Here is a 21482-nt window from a genome sequence, read left to right on the forward strand (position 1 = left end):
TGAAGCATCTCCCTCGGTCGGATTCTGCTGTCTACCTACAGGTTAGGAGTTTCTCTCCAGAGCCTCTGGGCAAGCCAGGGTCGGGTCTTGGGGTGAGAATCTCTCTCACCTGCGTTCAGGTCCTTTCTGCGACTTCCGAGCTGTGCGCCCTGCAACACGACGCTTGACCTCGCCCTCTTAGTTTTCTAGTCGGAAAATTGAAGATCCTGATAAGGATCCCTACTTCAGCGTTGTCAGAAATAATAAAATGAGAAATAAGAGACTTTTTCCAAGTACCTGCCCCCCCTAAACACTTTGTAAAAGGAAACCACTGTTACTGTTTTAATTGGTGCTGCTATTTCTGCTCCTGCTACTGTTAGGATTTAGATTGTTTTTTTGTTTTTTTTGTTTTGTTTTTTGTTTTTGTTTTTGTTTTTACAGATGAGGAAATGGGCAAAATGGGGATAAAAAATCCACCATTTACCGTTTAGCATAATAGAGACGGGCACTGCATTGAGCACCTTAAATGAACACTGATCGTAAACAATAGCTAATACGACCCTCTCGTTGGTACCCTTCACTTTTTTACACATTTGACCAGCAAACGAGGACAGAGCCTGTGTTTAAGTTGAAATACAAGGATCAGGTGGGAAATGCCCACTGGCAGAGCACAGGAGAGGAGTGATGGCTGTTGGCTGAGCCAGAACATAAAGTTTTTCAGGGCATGAAGTTATCTTTGTCTTCTAGCTTAGTTTGATGGATTGTTTTAAAGGAGCTGGTATTGTCATACCGGGGGAAAAAAAAAAGTCATCAAAGTGTGCTAAGAAAAGGCTATTTGGGGCAGGTTCCAGCACAAGGAATGCCTCCCCCAAATAACCCCTATTGTTGCAGCTACTCCTTATCGGTCCTGCCAGGAGCACCATAAATCACCTCTAAATTGACTATTATGTCATTATTGGGCATTGGATGACAAATATTCTGGGCAACCTCATGGATTCCAGGGAGATAGTTTTCTGGCTCGTGTCAACTCAAACAAAAGTACTTAGGAGCAGTGCTGAATTTATGCCACCTTTTGAATCTCCGAATCTCTTCTATCATCTTTTTTTTTTTTTTTTTAATGCAATAAACAGTCAGGAAAAGTTAGTTCCAGCATCCTGGCATAATGGTGGTGAATGAAAATATGCCCGATTCAGAGATGCTGTCATTGTTTTAGACTCTATTTGAAACTGCCTACAAAGAGGTAAGAACTTTACCTGCCCAGGAATGCGCACTTTTGCAGGTATCTGGTGGGATCAACCTTACAGAGAATGCAGAGCCGAGCAGCCAGGGGCCCATCGGGGGCCATAGGGTGTAATCATGCCAGATTTCAAGAGTGATCCTCTCATGAGAGGCAGCCAATCCATCTAATCCTGAGCCAGGGAGGAGTAGTTATTCAGGGGTGGTGCTATGTACCCTTTATGAATTATGCATCTTAAACAAACTTCCATGCACCTGGGCACTCGAGTGGAAGCCTTTTAGCTAGAAGGAGGCCACCAGAGAGCCCCATTATGGATCTCTGCAATGGTTTTTAAATGTTGTATTTCATCACTCACGTCAGGCAGAGTGCTGGCTGTGACTCAGGTCCTGGTTGCGATCCATTCCCGTTTGTACACGGATGGCCATCTTACAGCTTTTTTCATCATGGAGCTTTCAAAATACTGCTGCCCTTGAGGTGAAAATTACTAGGATTACCACTTTCTTGTTTTAGGGGCTACAAGGAGGGCTTGGCCATGCCCTATGGGCTCCTGAGTGCCAGTGGTGCCCTGAGACAGATTCCAAACAGGACAGAGAAAGGGTGGGAAGTTCCATATTGTTTGGGAAGAGGACAGTGGGGGAGAGAAGCAACAGGAAGGAAGAAATGTACTTGGAGAGCAGTAAATGCTCCCCCAGAAATACAGAACTTGTTCATGTCCAGAGCTGCTCAGTTCAACACAAGAGCACGGGTTTCATAATAGAGAAACCCGAGCATGATAAGGAACACACAGGACTAGGAATCAAGATATATGGACCTAGAACACTGCTGCCTGCTGGATACCCAATAATCAATAGCTGAAATATATTTGATTGGGTGGTATTGAACTGAAATAATTTGCTTGACTCTACATTGAACTATCTCTAATTGGGGACAATACTACTACTACCTAGAATTTATTGAGTAGTGAGTATATAGCAAGTGTTTTAGGTTTGCACATGCATTGTCACATTTAATCTCAGCCACTCTGTAAGATAAGCACTGCAGTATTTCCATTTTGTAAATAAGGAAAAGGAGGCTTTGAACAGGCTAATAAGCAGGGGGTGACTGGGTGGCTCAGTCAGCTAAGAGTCCAAATCTTGGTCTTGGCTCAGGTCCTGATGTCAAGGTCATGAGATTGAGCCCCTCGGGGGGCTCCAAGCTCAGATGAGTCTGCTTGAGATTCTCTCCATCCCTCTGCGCCCCTTGCCCTGCTTGCTCACTCTCTCTCAAATAAGTAAATAATATCTTAAAAACAAAACAAAAAAAGAGGCTAAGCAGGTTTTCTTGCAATCATATTGCCCAGAAGTGACACAACTATGATTCAAACCCAAACAACTCTTTTGTTGGCCCTCTTCAAGAGTATGCCATATTGTCTAGCACCAGTCCTTAACTTGTCAAGGGGTGACCATAACCCATGCCTTACCCACCTCATAAGGATTATTTCTGGTTTCAACAGAAGCAGTGAAACTCAAAGCAAGTAATCAAGTGCTGTTAAAGCTAATGGCACCATTAGTATTTCCTAAATCCAGTCTATAATCATGGTTAACAAGGGTAGGCATCTGGGGCAGATATCTGGGCATGGATTCAAGTGTTAAGTCCTGCCACTTCCTAGCTGCATGAATATGGACAAATTATTTAGCTTCCCCCAGCCTCAGGTGCCCCACCTATAAACTGGGGATAATAATGATCCCTACCTCCTAGAGGGTTTTGGGGGGTTTAAATGAGATAATCCCTATAAAGTCATAAGCACAGCACTTTGGAGATTCCCAGCATTTGTGAATGAGTAACTTCTATTAGTGTTAACTTATCATCCCTATAAGCTCATTCTCTCCAAGTACTGGCTAGGCTCTAGTTTGAAAAACCAGGAGCTAGAGCTTCCTGCACTTGTCTCTGAGCACCTGATGAGCCACAGCCCCTCTGATTACACCTCTGGAGCACCAATGGTAGCCAGCCTGGGAACTGGAAATGCATGAGACTCTGTAGACTGTCTTGATGGCCAGAGTGACAGGAACAATGACTGTTCTGCTGTCATCATCATGAAAGAAAAGCCTCCCTTGCACCTGGATGTCCCCACTCCCTGGAGTCACCCAGTTGACCATATTCATCATCTAAGTACCTGTGTAATTTGTAAGACTGTCCTTCCTGTCTGAGTATAACCAGTTAGTTGCCCCTTTCCTCTCTGAAAGAAATTTGTCATCTCCTGTCATGCACCATATTTAAGGGATCGTTGCTAACAGTTATGCTTCTTTAGAAAGATAAATCCAGGGGCACCTGGGTGGCTCAGTCAGTTGAGTGTCTGACTCTTGGTTTCAGCTCAGATTGTGATCTTGGGGTCATAAGATTGAACTCCAGGTTGGGCTCCATACTCAGTGGGGAGTCTGCCTGGGATTCTCTCCCTCCCTCCTTCTACCCCTCCCCCTGCTTATGTAGTCTCTCTCTCAAATAAAAAAATATATCTTTAAAAACAAATCCACTTTTTTTGTTTTCATTTTGGCCCTTGTTTTTTTCTTTTATAATGATTAAAAGTCTAGTTTATAGTTCAAAAGAAAGTTACCAAAATTTTCAGCCTGTGTGACCTAATTAAAGAATGTATTCCTTCTAGAGAGCCACTCAAAATATAGTTGTCTGCTCATTCATTTAATAAAATATTTAATGACCACCTATTATATGCCAGATGTTTGGTACATTGAGTATGACATAAGCCTTGGCATCAAGGTGCTTCTGATCTTGTTGGAGAAGCATATTTTGGTGAAATAATTGGTCTGATGTTTTTGTCGAGTTGTTCTTACGCTATCTTAACTTCTAAGCAGTTGCCAGGATGAGGTCTGTAAGACCAGGCTACTACATTCATAGCTTTATGTTGACTATTAAAGGGAAAAAGTCTAATTGCTTGGCTGCTATGTGAGATCCTGCACCCTCTGGGCCCTTCTCCTGTACCATCCCTAATCCCTGGTCCTGTCCTCAATTCTCTTCAAGCCAGTGTGAGCAGGGTGCAGTCCTCTTGCAGAGGATGGGATGTATCTGTTATGTTCCTCTTGTCTACCCAGTGGCGGTGCTCTTAGACTCCATATCCTACATATGCCCAGTCATCCTTATTGTCAGCCATATCTGCTGTCTGATTACCTTCCCAAGAATTATTCATGCTACAATCCTGGCCCTTAGGGACATTACCTCCTGAAACTGTCATTGGTGTGTTAAGTCTTCTCTCACTTAAAAAAAAAAAAAAAAAGTCTTCTCTCACTTGATTGTAATTTTTATTATGTATTTGTTTTATATTTGTCTTTCTTACTACATCTAGTTCTAAATATGTAAGAGAGAATGAATAAATGAATGGAATAAAATAAAATACAAAACTCATCATCTAAACCCACAAATTAATACCCCTGGCACTCTGATAGTGACACTAATAAGAATCCCTTTCCATTACTTCGAAAGTGCTGATGAAGTGATTCAGACTAGTTCAAGTATTTATAGTAGCAGAGGATGGACTGACTGGAGACTCAAAAGTCCACGTGTGAAGCTGAAGACTCTTTGGCCTTCACCATCTGACCTTGATTTTGGAGAGATAGGATGCAATATGAAACCAAAATCCACTGACCAGAAGTAAAGGAACTCACTTATTTAAGAATGTGGGCACTTTAGAAGATTTAACATATAGACATTTGGTACAGAAAGCAACGTTTTCGAATCCTCATCACTGTGATGTAAAGTAGTAAAAAGGCACTAATCTTGGTGGTAGAAAACCTGACCCCAAATTTTCCCATATTTGATATTGCACGAGTTTTTATGAGTGTGCTCTTCAGCTTCTTTGGTCCTCAATTTTGCAAACTATGGGGAAATAGACCAAATTATTTTTATCTAATGTTGCTTCCAGATTTAAAGCTTATTTATGAATATATTTCACAAATTCATACAGAAATCGATGAATGTATCTATTGAACATGAGGACACAGTCTACTGAACCCTGTACCAGCTTTTGGGGAGGGCATGATGATAGGGGCAGAGTCATCCATGACACTTCTGTGGAATTTACATTTATTAGTGACATCCTGTTATTTAACACTTCCAGAAAGCTAAATTTTGAAGGTCAAGAGAGGATTATAGTTTCTGTTCAGCTAGGCAAATACACATTTAATTGTTAATATACACTCCAACAAAAATGTCTAAATTGGGTGATTTTTTAAAGTACAAAGAAGAAAGGGCTTCAGTTTGACCTTTGGTAACCCCCCTCAATCATTCTTTTGATCAGAATTTTCCCAGAGGGACCCTGTCAACTTCCCAGAATGTCTTCCTTGGCTTGAACCTGCCTCAATAGTGATGAAGCATGGGCTGCCTGTCAGACACTTAGCTTTGGAGAGCATATTTAAATTATTCAATTATTAATTATCACTATGCCAGCCTGGCCATTCCCAACCACGTTATCCTTTTCAGTGTGTTTGCCATCTTCTACTTTGGTTCTTTGGAGGAAAGGACATTAAGGTGGAGAACTATGTGTCAAAACAGAGCTTGCCCATCAATTTCAAGTTAAACAACATCTAGTTGTTTCTGGCCCACCCTGTACTTCCATTCATCGAAGAAGGCTAAAATTGTTCAGAAACTCTGCCTTTCTCTCTTGATGGAGAACAACCATGGACTCAAGCGTGTATATCTCACCTCAGTCTATGTTCTCTCTGAAGGATTCCAATTTTGATTTTTTTTTTCCCCAGAAACAAGGACATATGTCTGGTCTATTCATCAAATAGCCTCTGAATCGCAAAACAAGTGTCTCCAATTTAAAGTGATCTCAACTGGCTTATCTGTGAGATTGCCAACCTTACATTTGTATTCATGCTGTAATTCCTTGCTTTTATTTTTATGTGTGCATTTGTGCAGCACTGGAGAACTCTCTACTAACATAAGTAGTTGAGCAAATGTGGTGGTTTGCAGCCGTACGAAACATCTGAGGCATAAGCCAGGCCATAATGTGATCTTGTAGTTTTTTAAAAGGCTGCAGAGAAAAGCAAAATCCGTGCATGGCAAGTTATTTCGGGGCAGGATAAAACTTATTTCCGATTCTCTAATCCATTTTGATAAGGAACAAAAATGGAAGCATGCTCAAAAACTCTCTGGTCAATTGTAAAATTAAATGAAAATGTAGAGACTGAATTAATTTCTTCTGGTTAAAAATTAAATCCTTTTGGAAAAGGAAAATCCTATACCACAATGTGCTGTTTCTAAGTACAGCTTTTCCTCCACCAAATCCATCCAGATGACAATTTTGGACTATTGATGAGGTGAAAATAAAATAGAAGGCAGTGTGATTCCTGTTGAGGGGGAACCATTGGTCACAGCAGACTTCACCATCCTTGTCCCTGACCTCCTCCCCTCACTACCCACAGTTCCTCCCTGATAGCAGCTTTCCTTACCTAGGCTACATGGACCGCTGCTTACCTCCTCCAGTTGATTTTCATTCATAGATTTGAATTTCTTAAAACAAATTTTAATGATTATTCTCACAAAACTTTGTGGAGTATAATTTCATTTAATGATTTTCAATTGGACATGTTCTAGTGTTCTATAAAATTAAGGTATTACAAGAATTAGCATTTTTAAAATTCTTGTTCTGTAATATTAGTTTATTTTAGTGCAAATTATCTAAGTGTTGGAATTTTCATTTGGAATTCTCCTTTCATATGTCTTAAATTCGTTTTTAGAATTTAAAGGACATAACGTGGCACTATCATTTAATAAACCTAAAACTCAACTTGTAGGGTTCTCCAGAGGATCAAACGAATAGGATATATTTATTACAAAATAAATATTTGTTATATTTATTACGAAGTTATTAATAGGATTTATTTATTTATTTATTACCAAAAAATGGCTCCAAAGGTTATGGAGGCCAAGAAATACTGCAATCTGTCCTCGATAAGCTGGAGAACCAGGAAAGCTGATGGTATAATTCAGTCTGAGTTTACAGACCTGAGAATCAAGGGAGCTGATGGTATAACTCTCAGTATGAGTCTGAAAGCCTGAGAACCAAGGAGCGGCCCATGTAAGTCCCAGACTCTGAAAGCCCAAGAACCAAGAGTTCTGAAGTCTGAGGGCAGGAGAATATGGAGATTCCAAGCTCAAGGAGAGAAGGAATTTGCCATTTCATTAACTTTCTGTTCCATTCAGGCCCTCAGCAGATTGGATGATGCATGCTTAAGTTGGAGAGGGCAGATCTCTTTACTCAGTCTACTGAATTGAATGCTAATAATCTCTTCCAGAAACACTCACAGACACACCCAGAAACAATGTTTTACCAGCTTTCTAGGCACCTGTTAGCTCAGTCAAGCTGACACATAAATTTAACCACCACAATCACTATATATTTCCAGTCGTGGCCTTCCCAGTCTCATTGGTTCAGATGGCCCATTTATCCACCCAGATATCTCTCCAAAAAATAATTATTGAGGAAATGACATAAGATAGAGGCAATATGCTAGATGCTAAGAATGCAACTTTAAAAGTGAATGTCACTACCTTCTAAGAGCATTAAGACCATGTTATTAAAAACCATAGGTCACTCCCATGTTCATTGGAGCATTATTCGTAATAGACAAAATATGGAAACAACTCAAATATTCATGAACACATAATGGGTGAGGAAAATGTGATGCATTAATCAGCCTTTAAAGAGGAGGAAACTCTACCATTTACAAGAACATGGATGGATCTGGAGGACATTAGGCCAAGTGAAGGAATTTAGTCTCAAAAGCCCAAATAACTATATGATTCCATTTGCATGTGGTATCTAAAATAGTCAAATTTACAGGAAAGAATGGAATGGTGGTTGTCAGGGACTGTGAAGAGGGGGAAATGAGGAGTTGTTATTCAAAAGGTATAAAGTTTCAGTTATACACCATGAATAATTGCTAGAGATCTGCTGTTCCACATTGTGCCTATAGCCAACATCATGGTAACTGTGCACCTTAAATTTTGCTAAGTGGGTTAACATGTTAAGTGTTCCTTTTTTTAAAAAAAAAAAAAAAAAAGGTCAGTTTATTTATTCATGATAGAGAGAGGAGAGAGAGAGAGAAAGAGAGAGAGGCAGAGACACAGAGAGAAGCAGGCTCCTTGCCGGGAGCCCAACGCAGGACTCGATCCTGGGACTACAGGATCTCGCCCTGGGCCAAAGGCAGGTATTGAACCGCCAAGCCACCCAGGGATCCCCCCATGTTAAGTGTTCCTTACACACATGCATACACACAAAGACACAAGGAAACTTATAGAGGTGATGGATATGGTTATTAACTTAATTGTACTGATAATATTTCCCCAGTGATGCTATCATTGCATGGGACCCAAATACTAAGCATATGTCCAGACTCATCAACTGTATGCATTAAAAATGTACAGGTTATTTTTCATTGCAAAAAAAAAAACCCAAACCCCAAAGGCAGTATCTGTTAAGTGACAAATGACCCATGGCAAGTGTACATGCTTCAGGGATTCATAAGAAGAAACCATCACTTTGGATTGAGTCATCCATGAATATTTCTTAGGGGGAGAATCTGAATTGTTCTAAAGGATCCTTAGGGTTGATAAATAAAGGAGAGAAAGAAGGACAAAGAGGTCAGGCAGCATTGTGGGTCTGAATGGAGATGGGCTGTATTACAGAGCTTGCTTTAAGGAGATGGGTTAAAGTGTTGAAAGTGCCTTGCCTAGTTGAAAATCTCTATTGGTTGAACAGTACGTTGAGTGGTTAAGCTTCAGACTACAGCCAAATGAATGTTGAGCTCCTTTAAAATTAAATGATAGGAACAATTTTATTCATATTAATGAAACAGAATCAGGGCTACAGCTCAGTTTTTCTGTTACTGTACACGTTGGTGGATGTGAAACGATTATTTCATTTTCTCAACCACGTATATCCACTGGTTTTATCATACAAACATATAAATCAAGTGTGATCTAAGGAACAGCAATGGTAGAGACAGAAGGAATTCCAACTAAAGTTATGTGTTTAAAACTGTGAGTCTGTACTTGAGGGTTTTTCAAGAATTATTTATTTATTTTTTAGAGAGAGGGTAAGAGTGAGCAGGGGGAGAGGGAGAGACTACCTCAGGACCCTGAGATCATGACTTTGGCTGAAATCAAAAGCTGGACGTTTAACCCACTAAGCCAGCCAGGTTTTATAAAACATGTTGAAACTAAGAAAGTAAGGGATTCACCATTTTTTTTACTAATTTGGTTAAATAGCCAATATTCAATTAATTCAGTTTAACACTTAAAATATTGGCACATGTCAACACAGGCTAAGGAGCATCCCCCAAATTCTGTACATTTTTTCCTTTAGGAGCTTCTTTCTTTTAATTAATCAAGACAACAATTTTTATGTATCTTTCCCTTCACAAATGAGAAGTAATGATGTTAAAAAATAACACACTTAGAACTGTCCTCCTCCAAATTACTAGCGTGCATTATCAAATGTTCCTAATTTTAATCAGAAAAGTAACCTTAATTTGGCTTCATTAGGTCTAAATTAGAGCACATGTCCCCTTGTTTCTCATCACCACTTGGAGGCCCCCCCCCCCATTTTCTTCTTCTTATGGAGGAGATGGCAAACAGATGCACATTTATTCCCCAGTAAATGAAGTAGACTTGATTAAGGAATCTCTCTATATGGAAACATAAACAGTACACAGATCCTACGAATCTTGTGTCACAAACAAGTTCCTGGCATCTCCCCCAATGGATTGTATGGATTGGCAAACTATAGTCCATGGGCCAAATCCAACCCACTGACTGCTTTTGTAAATAAAGCACAGCCTGTGTAAAACACGGCCACGCAGCCTACTGTGTGTGTTGTCTCTACAAATACTTTCATGTTACCAGGGAAGAGGTAAGTAGTTGAGACTGAGACTGCATGCCCATAAAGCCTAAAATATTAATGATCTGGCTCTTTTCAGGAAAAGAAATGTTCTGACCCCTAGATTAGATGATAATGTATCATTAGTGCTGTCACTGATGTTAAACATTGATCTTACCTCATGTTGTAGGTCTCAGACTTCCAAAGCACTTTTGTTTCTCCAAGCTTTTATTTAAATCCCAGTAAGTTAATGTACAGTGCAGTATTAGTTTCAGGCATAGAATTTAGCAATTCAGCACTTCCATATAATACCCAGTGCTTATCACAACAAGCGCCCTCCTTCATCCCCATCATGTATGTCACCCATCCCCCCCACTGACTTTCCCCTGGAAACCATTGGTACATTTTCTATAGTTAAGAGTCTGTTTCTTGGGATCCCTAGGTGGCGCAGCGGTTTGGCGCCTGCCTTCGGCCTAGGGCGCGATCCTGGAGACCCGGGATCGAATCCCACATCGGGCTCCCAGTGCATGGAGCCTGCTTCTCCCTCTGCCTGTGTCTCTGCCTCTCTCTCTCTCTCTCTGTGACTATCATAAAAAAAAAAAAAAAAATATCAGTGTGGATGATTTATGAAAACATAATTTAAAAAAAAAAAAAAGAGTCTGTTTCTTGATTTGCCTCCCTCTGTCTTCCCCTCTCCATGCTCATTTCCCTTGTTTCCCATATTCCACACATGAGTGAAACCACATGGCAACAGTCCTCCTCTTACCGATCCACCTCACCTAGCACATGAGGTTCCTCAAAAAGTTAAAAATAGAGCCACCTTCAACCCAGCATGTACTCTACTAGGTATTTACCCAAAAGATACAAAAATACTGATTGAAAGGGATACATGCTCCCCAGTGTTCAGAGCAGATTATCAACATTAGCCAAGTTATGAAAAGAGCCCAAGTGTTCCTCCACAGATGAATGGGTAAAGAAGATGTGCTGTATAGATACAATGGAATATTGCTCAGCCATCAAAGGGAGTGAAGTCTTGCCATTTGCTACGGCATGGTTGGAGCTAGAGAGTGTTGTGCCAAAGCACTTTTAAAGGTATTTCACTTGAACTATCTCCTAAGATAACGTAGGCAAAAATCATTTGCTTAAAAAGTTGAAAGACCTCACACAAATGGAAGTTATCTGCTTCCTATTCATACATAAAAAGGCTGGGTTCTAATGCTCTTATTTTACAGACAAGGAAGCTGAAGTTACAGGAAGTTGCTGCTTCACAGGACAAGGTGAGTTCATCTCATAGCCTCTGCCCCCATGTTTCCATTTTTTGGGGGATTTCCAAACTGTGTACCAGTGAGTTATTAATGTATTTGAGAGAGACAAAGCTTCCATGACCAAAAAGTATTTCTTTCTCTTGGATCTGTCTATAAGTATAAACATTAATATATTCAATGTTCTGAAAAATTCTGCAATGAAGAAACCCATTTAAATGTATTCGCCTCAGCTTTTTCTAGTATTATTTTACTACAAACAAACCTTCTTCCTCCCTTAAAAAAAAAATCTTAATACTCATGGAACCAGTTTGGGAAACCTTGCTATATATACTCATTACTTCAAAAAGAAAAAAAAAAGTTGGCTTTACCACCCACTTTTTCCTTTCCTTTCCTTTCCTTTCCAAAGCATGGCTTTTCTGTTGTCCCTCTGATGTACTATTTCTTTTGTAAATGTAGATTTGCCACACATAGGCAATTGTACACTTTTTCTAAAGTAAAAGGAAATAGATTTTAGAAATGTAGAAAATTGAATAAGCAAAGGAGAAGATAGAACACAAGAAACACTATCCCCTGGCAACCTCTACTGCCTTTTAGTATAAATTCTTTCAGAATGTTCCATGTGAAAATTTGGCATTTTATCTAAAAATAGGATTTTAGCATACATACTGCTGGCTAACTTTTTTTTCACTTAAAGTATATAAAGGATATCACTGAAAGTCAGTAAATATAGTTCTCTATCTTCTTTTCTAATGGTTGCCATGTGATCCATTATATGGTTCTAAGGTCGTTTTGAAGTAAATCTCCTGTGATTAGATATTGGGTTGTTTCCACTTTTATTCAGCCAGAATAAATTCCTAAGGGATGGCATTGTTAGGTGGGAGTGTTTGTAGTCAGTGTTATTAAACATAAATGTTAGTCTTTCATCTTCAGAATCTACAAGACTCAGATGACCATTCTGTCCCCCACTTCCTGGGAATGTGCAGTTGCCTCAGGCCAACTTGTCTACCTGCTGCTCTCAAGGCCTCAGGCCTCTTTCTCCTCACAGAGTTTCTGCAACCTGACCTTTGTTCATCTAGGAGTTTTACCTAGTACCTTTCATTTAGTAGTTTTGTCTAAGGATGATTGTTGGTTGAATCACTTCTTTCATTTGGGAATTGAAAAATGGTATTTTCCTAATTCTACCACTTGGTCTTTAATTGGTTTTTAAAAACACAGTGCTATACAAGAGAGAGACCTTTCCCATAATGAACAGTTCAATAAAGTAAAAATATCAAGCCTGACCTCTGAGAGAGTGGCCAAATTTGCTTTCATGAAATGAGTTTGACCCAAGCCAAAATCTCTCTAGAAAAGAGGCAGTGCCTTTCAGTCTGGCCATGGTGCTTAGGCTTACTTCACAATGTGATCACCATTAAACAAGGATATGGCCAAATTAGGTGGAAAGTATTCAGTTGGGGAATTTAACTGAGTGAAGTGGACAAAGGACAAACCCAGAATATTAATATTAATTTAGGTAAAATAACAAAGTCTTAAGAAAATGTTGAAGCTCTTTTTGAATGTAAGAGGCGTAGATCCACATGCATGTCCATACACTGACCCAGTTTTACTCGTGTGTTCCAATGAGAATGCCTTGGAAGGAAAAGCAGAGAAAAATAGAGTCATGAAGTACATGACTGACTTTTCTCACGTCTAATAATTTGAGAAAGCAGTCACTGCAGTTATTACAAACTAAGGACTCTTAGCACCAACTTTTTAATCAAAAAGTCCAAGTACATATAATGTTTTAATTCCAGGTATGATAAGCTGATAGGGGAAGAGTTCTCTGAGCAGAGTATGATCTGAACAATTATAGGCTTCCTGAATGTAGGAGCCCTTTTCCTATTAAGTTTTGTTGTGAAATTAATGTGGTCTCCAAAAAGAACATATTCTACTTTCTTACATTTTTTTAAAAAACTGTGTGTGATGTGCATAAAACTTACCACCACTGCTTCATTTAACCAAATCTTCACTCTGGACCCACCATGTGCTGCCTGTCCCAGTCTGGACTGCCATCATTTCCCATGTAGACCATATACCTTCCAAAGACATTCTCCCCACACATGCTAGGTGATCTTTTAAAATTCTAAAATTATCAAGACTTGGACATGCTGGCTTTCTGGACCTGCATACTCTTCCTCCCACCTCAATCTTTGGAGTATTTAAATACAATCCCGGATATTATTATTTCATGTCTATGTTTTTATTATGCATTTTAATTTAAAAAAAATTTTATATAAGTATAGTATGATTGTCCTTCCTACATAATTAACAATAACAATACCTAGTCCACGTTCAAATTTTTCCACTTGTTTAGAAAATGTTACTCTTGACTTGTTTAAATCTATATGCAAACCAGTCACCTTGTGCTGTTGTATTTCTTAGGTCTCTAACTGTTGAGTACTCTCTCCTTTTATTTATTTTTCCATGACTTACTGAAGAAGCTAGATCAATTGCCCTGTAGAATATCCTAGAAACAACATGGTTTTCTATATTTGTCTGTTTGCTCTCATATGGTGGTATTTAACTTCTTCCTCTACCTTCTGTAGTCGCTGTCAACTTTAAGTGAACTCTAAAGGTTTAAATAATTTCTAATTCAATATTTTGGCAAAAACACTTCTTTTGTAGTCTCTGTGTACTTCCTACCTCTCAGATCATTGTTGCTAAGATTGATTCATGTTTCAGGAAGTGACTGCCTTATTATCCCTGCCCAGGAAAGGCCCCACACAACCTTTCATTCAGTAGTTTTGTCCTTTGATGATTATGAACTGAATGAGTTATTTCATGCAGGGGTTGTAAAATGGTGCTTTTTATAATTTTCCCACTCATCTTCCTTTTGCAATTGAAATTCTTCTGTAAAAAACTTTTCTTCTCAAAAACTTGGGGTATTTGGTTACTCTGAAATATGATTTGTGCAGGGAAAGCAAGCTAAATGTCTGAATATTTTCCCTTAATTGTTGATTTTCAGAGTCAGGTGTTGGTCAGCCTGATCTTTTTTTAAAAGTTAAAATGGGTCATGACTATCCTATCCTTGCTTAAAACCCTTCAAAGATCTCCATTGTCCTGCAGATCAAGTTCAAGATGAATAGTGTGGCCCATGCCCATCTGTCTTGCCTCATCAGACGCCATTCTGCATAGTAGTCACACTAGATTCCTTTCAGTTCTCCAGATTCCTCAAGCTCTTTCCTTCCCTCTTGTCTGCACATGAACTGTTCCTTCTATGTGGGTGCTTCTTTCTGCCCAAGACACGGTTAGTGCCTTCTCAACTACAGGTCCTAGCTTAAATGACAGCTTCACAGAGAGGTCTTTGCTGATGGTCCAGCTAAAATAGGTCCCCTTCTTCCAATGCTGTCTAATCTAGATACTGATCATTATCACCCTAGCATTTATCAGTTTAAAAAAAATTGGGGGGGGGGGGTTCAACTTTCTATTGTCTGTCTCCCATCTAGGTGGCAGGCTCCATGAGGGTAGGGATCATATTGGTTTTGTTCACAATTCACATTCCAATGACTGGTCAATGACTGGCCATTATTGGCCAGCAGAAGGCTTATGTGGCAAAGTGGTGAAATCAACACAGTTTATATCTTACCCCTGGGCTTTCAGGCTAATGGGGGATTCTGACAAGCAGTAACTTTCATACATTGTGATAAGTGCTGTGATGGGGGAGTACAGGGTAATAGATGGGAGCACACTGGATGCATACCTGATGTGGGCTTGGGAGTATCAAAGAAGGCTTCCTGGAGACATTGCAATATAAACCAAGCCCTACAGGGTGAATACGAATTGGCTAGGAAAAGATCCCAAGAAATAGTTAAATTCAAAGATGAATGAGAGAACAGATAGGACTTTGCCTTTCATTAGATGTGGGGATCATTCAGAGGAAAAGAAGAAATCCAGCATGGTAGGGGATAGTGCCATTCAACAAAATAAGGATCCTTGGAGGAGAAATGGGGATGAGAGGAGAATATGAAACTCAGTTTGGAACATTACAAATTTGAGGTACCCCTGAGGCATCCAAGTAGAGGCAGTTGAATGTATGCATCTTGGAGAAGCACATGAGCTAAAATTTAGATTAAGGAGACAGAATTACCCACAGATTGTAATAAAAGCAATGGAAGTGGGTGAGGCAGCTCCAAGAGGATTTTAATTTTTTTATTTTTTTAAAGATGTATTTATTTATTTTAGTGGAGGAGGGGGCAGAGAGTGAGGGAGGGAGAGAATCTCAAGCAAACTCCCTGCTAAGCGCAGAGCCCAACTCAGGTCTTAATTTCAAGACCCTGGATCAGGACCTGAGCCTAAATCAAGAGAAGCTGCTCAACTGACTGAGCCATTCAGTCACCCTGGAGAGGATTTTAACGTTTATAGAGCATTTCCAGTTGTTTGGATCTTCATGACAGCCTACGAGGGGGCAAACACAAATATTATTAGCCTCTTTTGAAGATGAGAAAATTGAACCTCAGTAACATCAAAAGATAATACCACATAAATAGTAGCAAATAAGTGATAGAACTATTACCCTTTGTCTCTTTATTCCTGTATTATATTGCATTACCTTTATTCATGCATTATATTGCCAGAGACCAACAAGAACTATTTTCAGATTTTCTAGCCAGTATTTTTCATTTTTATGCTCCTTACTCTTTTTTTTTGTGATTTAAAAAAATCACACATGACATGAAATCATCATAAAATGTTATCTTAATCGTTTTTAAGTGCACAGTCTCTCTGAGACTAAGTATTTGTTTCTTTTGGAGATATACCCAGAAATGAGATTGCTGGATCATATTGTCATTCTCTTTTTAATTTTTTGAAGAATCATCACATTGTCTTCCAGAGTGGCTGCCCCATTTCACATCCCCCCCCCAACAGAGCACAAGTGTTCCCTTTGCACCACATCCTTGCCAACACTTATTGTTTTCTGCTCTCTTAACAAGAGCCATCCTAATGGGTATGAGGCAATATCTCATTGGGGTTGCTTCTTACTCTTTTCTGTTACTATAGCAGAAATTGTGGACAAAGTGTTAGATCACTCAGATGGACAACAATTGACCACAAAATTTCACAAATTTAGCTTACTGGAAATAGGACTGTGTGCTGCATAGGAATATTATCTTGGGGAACAGCCTTATCACTGTGGACTAGTTACTTCTTCTTCGTATTCCAATTTCAGTAATGATAATTCCTCATACATTTCTAAAAATTAAATAAGATGTATATAAAGTGCTCTCCATTGTTTCCAGCACATAAGAAGTGCTCGATGAAGAATAGTTATCGTTATTAGTTGAAATTTATAGCATCTGTGCATTTCCTTTTACCAAACTGGTTACTGTCACAATCAGGAATGTAGCTGATTTGGAATAAGCCCATTCTTGGCAAATCCTTCCTGGTCCCTGTGATCACATCATTTTATCAGACGGCTTATTGAATAATGTATGCAAGCATTTTGTTTTCCCCTTTCCAAAATGAGACATTTGCACATCTCTCATCTTCAGACATATCTTTTCTGGTTGACACAGCCAAGCTACATTAGTCGAATATTTACATTCCTGATGCAATCTTACCAAGGCATCCTCAGAACTTTTGGCTACTTCATACATAGATAAATAAATAATGCTGTTAGGTCACTTTGGTGGTTTTGTTTTGTTTTGTTTTGTTTTTGAAGCCACACTAATCCCTTGTCAGTTGAGATATAACACTGCTGTTTTCAAAATGCTTAAGATCTTAAATTCTAACTGAAGCGAACTCTTTCCTTCATATGCAAACAATACTGAACTTGTTGGTTCAAAAAATATAAAAATCAATGAGAAAGATTTAAGGGAGCAATTAATGAGATAATGTCTAGAATGCAGTTTGAGCCCCTGGGAAGAAATGTTTTTATATCCACAAAGCATTTCTACCATTATGTTTGTTCATGAGCCATAAATACAATTGAATTCTTCTGTAAAACCAGTGCCTGAAGGTAGGGAAAAGGAAGAGTCAATATTTGGTCTGTATGTATCATAGAGATGTTTGTTCATCTATACTTGAATATTTATTTGCAATTACTAATAGAGTACAAAATCTTTTTTTGAAGGCATTTGACTAATCTCAGGTTAAAGTAGAAATGACTTCTGGCAATCACCTTCATTGTTACCCTTGAAACTCAGGACTTTTCTATTGTTTTAAAATTGGACTGTCATATTTAGGTTGGCTTTAAGTCATTTCAGGAAGATTCTGAAGAGGTTTTTATTTCTACCTTCATCTATTTCGTTATTGACTTTGTGATTTATTTAAAGAACACTGGATTTCTTTACACCATCCATCCCCCTATCTAGGACACTGTCTCCAAGTTTTAGTTAAATCCAAAAAAAAAAAAAGAAAAGAAAAGAAAAAAGTTTTAGTTAAATCCAGAAAAACTAAACTAGGTGCACTTCCTAAATTCAAAATGACTGTCCCTGGTTGTCCTTACGTTTGCTTAAAAACAAAGCAAAGACCATAACGAATTTTACAATAGCACTGGTTCTAACTATGGAAAATTCTAATACTTTCATCTCTTTAGATGAATAGAAAAGCTGGAAAGGATGAACAAATCATCTAATCTTGAGAGTCCTTATTCTAGAATACTGCTTCTCAAATTTTAATGAGCATAGCAATCACCTAGAGATCTGATAAAGCAATCATGATTCTGTAGGGTCAGGGTAGGGCCTGAAATTCTGCATTTCTCACAAACTCCCAGGTGATGACAAAGCTTTTGATTCATGGACCAAACTTTGAAATGCAAGGATTTAGAATATTTTGAAATACTGATATGAGAGATACCATTGCTGAAACTGAGCTTGGAAAATACGAAGGTGTACATATTAAATGAAGCTTTATGTCAGAAGTTAGAACATATTCAAAAGTGAATTTTCAACGTATGGAAATTAGAGCAGATTATTTGCCAAATTATTCCTTTGAAAGTGCATCTATTAAGTGTTAATATAGACAGTTAAAAGAGAATTTGATACTCCTGAAGCTCAATACAAAGATTTTAATGGACCACGCAGCTGCCTAGTTTTGGAAGCATCACATATACTTACATGGGAGTCAAAAAAACTAATGATTATGCTAATACTTGATAGAGAATCTCTACCAACTGATTATTTGTGGCTGTTTTGCAACATACCAATTTCCCCTTCAAGCAGAATTTTTTCTCACATAATTAGTTTTCCTGTTTGTTTAAAATTCTTTGCCGCCACCCTCCATTATTGAAATATAACTGACATCAAGCATCATGTAAGTTTGAGGTACACATGTGTTGATTTGATAGAAATATATTGGAAAATGGCATCATGTCACATAATGACTTTCTTGTGTGTGTGTGTGTGTGTGTGTGTGTGTGTGTGTGTGTGTGTGTGGTGGGAATATTTAAGATCTATTCTCTTGGCAAGCTTATCACCAGTTTACTAAAGGATATGATAAAGGATACAGAGGAGCAGTCAGATAAAGATAGACATAGGGCGAGATCTGGGACCAAATGCAGGAGCTTCTGTCCCCATAGAGTTGGGGTGCATCCCTCTCCTGGTGTGGATATATTTGCCCACCTGGAAGCTCTCTGAACCTGGAAGCTCTCTGAGTTACTGAGATTTTTTTGGAGGCTTCCTCAAATGGGTATGATGGACCTCTGACTCCATTTTCAGCCCTTCTCCCCTCCTTGGAGGATGGGCAGGGGAGAGGCTGTATGTTCCAAGCTTCTGATCATGGCTTGGTCTTTCTGGTGACCAGCCCCTATCCAGGAGCCACCAGGAACCTACCTCGAGTCACCTCAATAGAACAAAACACGATCCTGGTGCTCTAATCAGCAATGTATGAGAGTTTGAGGAGCCCTATGTCAGGAATGCAGTCAAAAACAAATAGTAGAACAAGAGGAGCTCTTAGTGCTCTTATCACTTAGAAAATTATGAGGATTTTAGGAGCTCTGTGCCAGGAACCAGAGCAGAGACCAATATGTATATGTTCTGTTATCTCAGAATAACATATAATTTTTTACACTATGTCTTAAGCATTCTCCATACTTTAGTAGAGATATCAGAATTTATCCAACTATTTCCTTTTGTCGACAATTCAGTAGCTTGTAGTTTTAAAAAATATTGCAGAGTTTTTGCAGTACTGAGATATTTTACAATGTTTGGGAAATTTCCTTGGCATACTATTTCAGTAGTGGCATTGATAGGGCTTATTTTTAGAGATGTCTTATATTTGCTAAATTATTGGCTAAAATGAACACTGTTATCATGCTGACATATATTGACACTTGGTTTCCTAAAAGACTACACCAATTTTCACGTCACCGGCAGAATGAGACAGTACCAGTTTTATGCTCAGATGTCACTTCTACTATGTCCTCTGATGCCCTAAACTAGTCCATGGCCACCCCAGATTCTCCACCCCTCATCACTTCCCTTTCTTTTATGACACTGAAGACTTTCTAAATTTATCTTACTTGCTGTGTAATCTTGAATGTTGTTTGTCTCTACCCTTCAGAGGATAAGCTCCATAATGGAAATCATCTTGTGTGTGTTGCTTCCTGGCTGGCACATTGTAGACACTCACGAGACATTTAATGTGTGAATCCATTCTGCCAAATTGATAGAGAAAAAACAATATTCTTGGCGCTTTAAATTGCTTTTTAAAAAAAACACTAACTTCATTAGTAATTTATTGTTAGTTTTTCAAGTCCCTTTTGTGAACTGCTTCTTTAAGTCAAGCCAAATGTAAATCTCACCATGAACATGTAACATAGGATATAAGGTTGCTGGACTGTTAGCTCAAAATGTGACTTGCTATCTTCCTGAAACACATGTGTCTGTGTATATGGAAGATATACATATTAATCATAGTGACCAGGGATTATGAGGCCATGGATAGATGCAATGGACATGAAGAAAAGTTCGCCCATCCAAATGAGCTTGAATACCTGTGATGTTTTCAAATCACTACCACCAGGGAGAGGAGGAGCAGAGGATTTTTGTCTCCCAGAACGCCTTTGGCAACTACTGAAGATGGTTTTGTTTGGGCGGGAAAGGTGCTAGGCCATCTATTGGGTAGGGGCCAGGGACTCCTCCCATGCCAACACAGAAACCCTGGTCTTGAATGAGACATAGGCATTATATTATTTAAAATTTTCTCAAATAAGGTAATTTGCAACCATGATTGAAAACCATTGAAATTTTGGAGAATTGGTTCTCAGATATACATTAGTTGAAGGGTCCTATTAAAATCCTTGAGAGCATTTACAAATGTGGATTCTCATTCCCTAATTACCGTGCTCCTTGTCCCTAACCTCTTCACCAGCAGGTCTGCCGCAGGACAAAAGGATCTACAGTTTCAAAAAGCTCTGAAGCTGTGACCCTGGAACTTGTGGAATCACAGGTGGGTGAAGTGATTACTGGCTTGGGTGGGAGGGGTAATCAGCTGCTCCCAGGTGCAAGCTTTTAGGAGCATCCCTACTTGATTCCGCCAGAAGAGTTAAAGACTCAGTGCTTTCTGCTGTAACCATGGAGACACCCCTAGGTGTTTCAAGTTGGAGGAACTGCTCTGGCCTGTGTGTGTTTCCAGGACTGCAAGCTTGCTGGCCTGGGTAGCAGGGGAATCTAGAAACAGGAGGAATTGAGGCTACATTTATGTTGTTCAAATAACGTGTCTGCAAGGCCCAATCAGCTCTGCCACTAAGCAGGGAGCCTCTGGCTCCCTTTCTTTGTCTGCATTGGACACACTGGAACTAGAAGCTTCTGAAAGCAGATGAAAGATAAGACCACCTGGTAAGTGGCTTGTTCCAATTTACCCCCAGCGCTCAAACTAGGATTCCAACAAAGGAGCTAATCCTTTGCATGACCCCTGCCCCTAGCTACCTTTTCCACCTATTTGGTTCCTAGTGTGGATTGTATTGAAAGGTAGCTTTCAAACATGACTTTAGGCTTCCAGACTCCCCACAGAGTTCTCCGTTGCGCTGTATTTGGTATATTATCTGGGTCATCCCAGTGCTTGAGCTCACTTATAATTTATAAGCAGAGGTGCCTTCCTACCACCTTCAAAAGCGCTGGAGCTGGGCAGATTTCAGCAGAGGCTGGCTGCCTGC

The 21482-nt window shown here is 39.2% G+C and overlaps 1 long non-coding RNA gene across 1 annotated transcript in view; it reads left to right on the forward strand.

Moving 5' to 3' along the window:
- LOC119864663 overlaps window positions 1–20776 on the forward strand; it is a 61478-nt gene extending 40702 nt beyond the window's left edge. The window contains exons 3-4 of the long non-coding RNA XR_005374777.1: window positions 11321–11365; window positions 20702–20776. This is a non-coding gene — a long non-coding RNA (uncharacterized LOC119864663). The remainder of the gene's footprint in view (window positions 1–11320; window positions 11366–20701) is intronic.
- The last annotated feature ends 706 nt before the right edge of the window (window positions 20777–21482 follow it).

This window comes from Canis lupus, chromosome 20 (genome assembly GCF_011100685.1).
Source record: "Canis lupus familiaris isolate Mischka breed German Shepherd chromosome 20, alternate assembly UU_Cfam_GSD_1.0, whole genome shotgun sequence".
Lineage (NCBI taxonomy): Eukaryota > Metazoa > Chordata > Mammalia > Carnivora > Canidae > Canis > Canis lupus.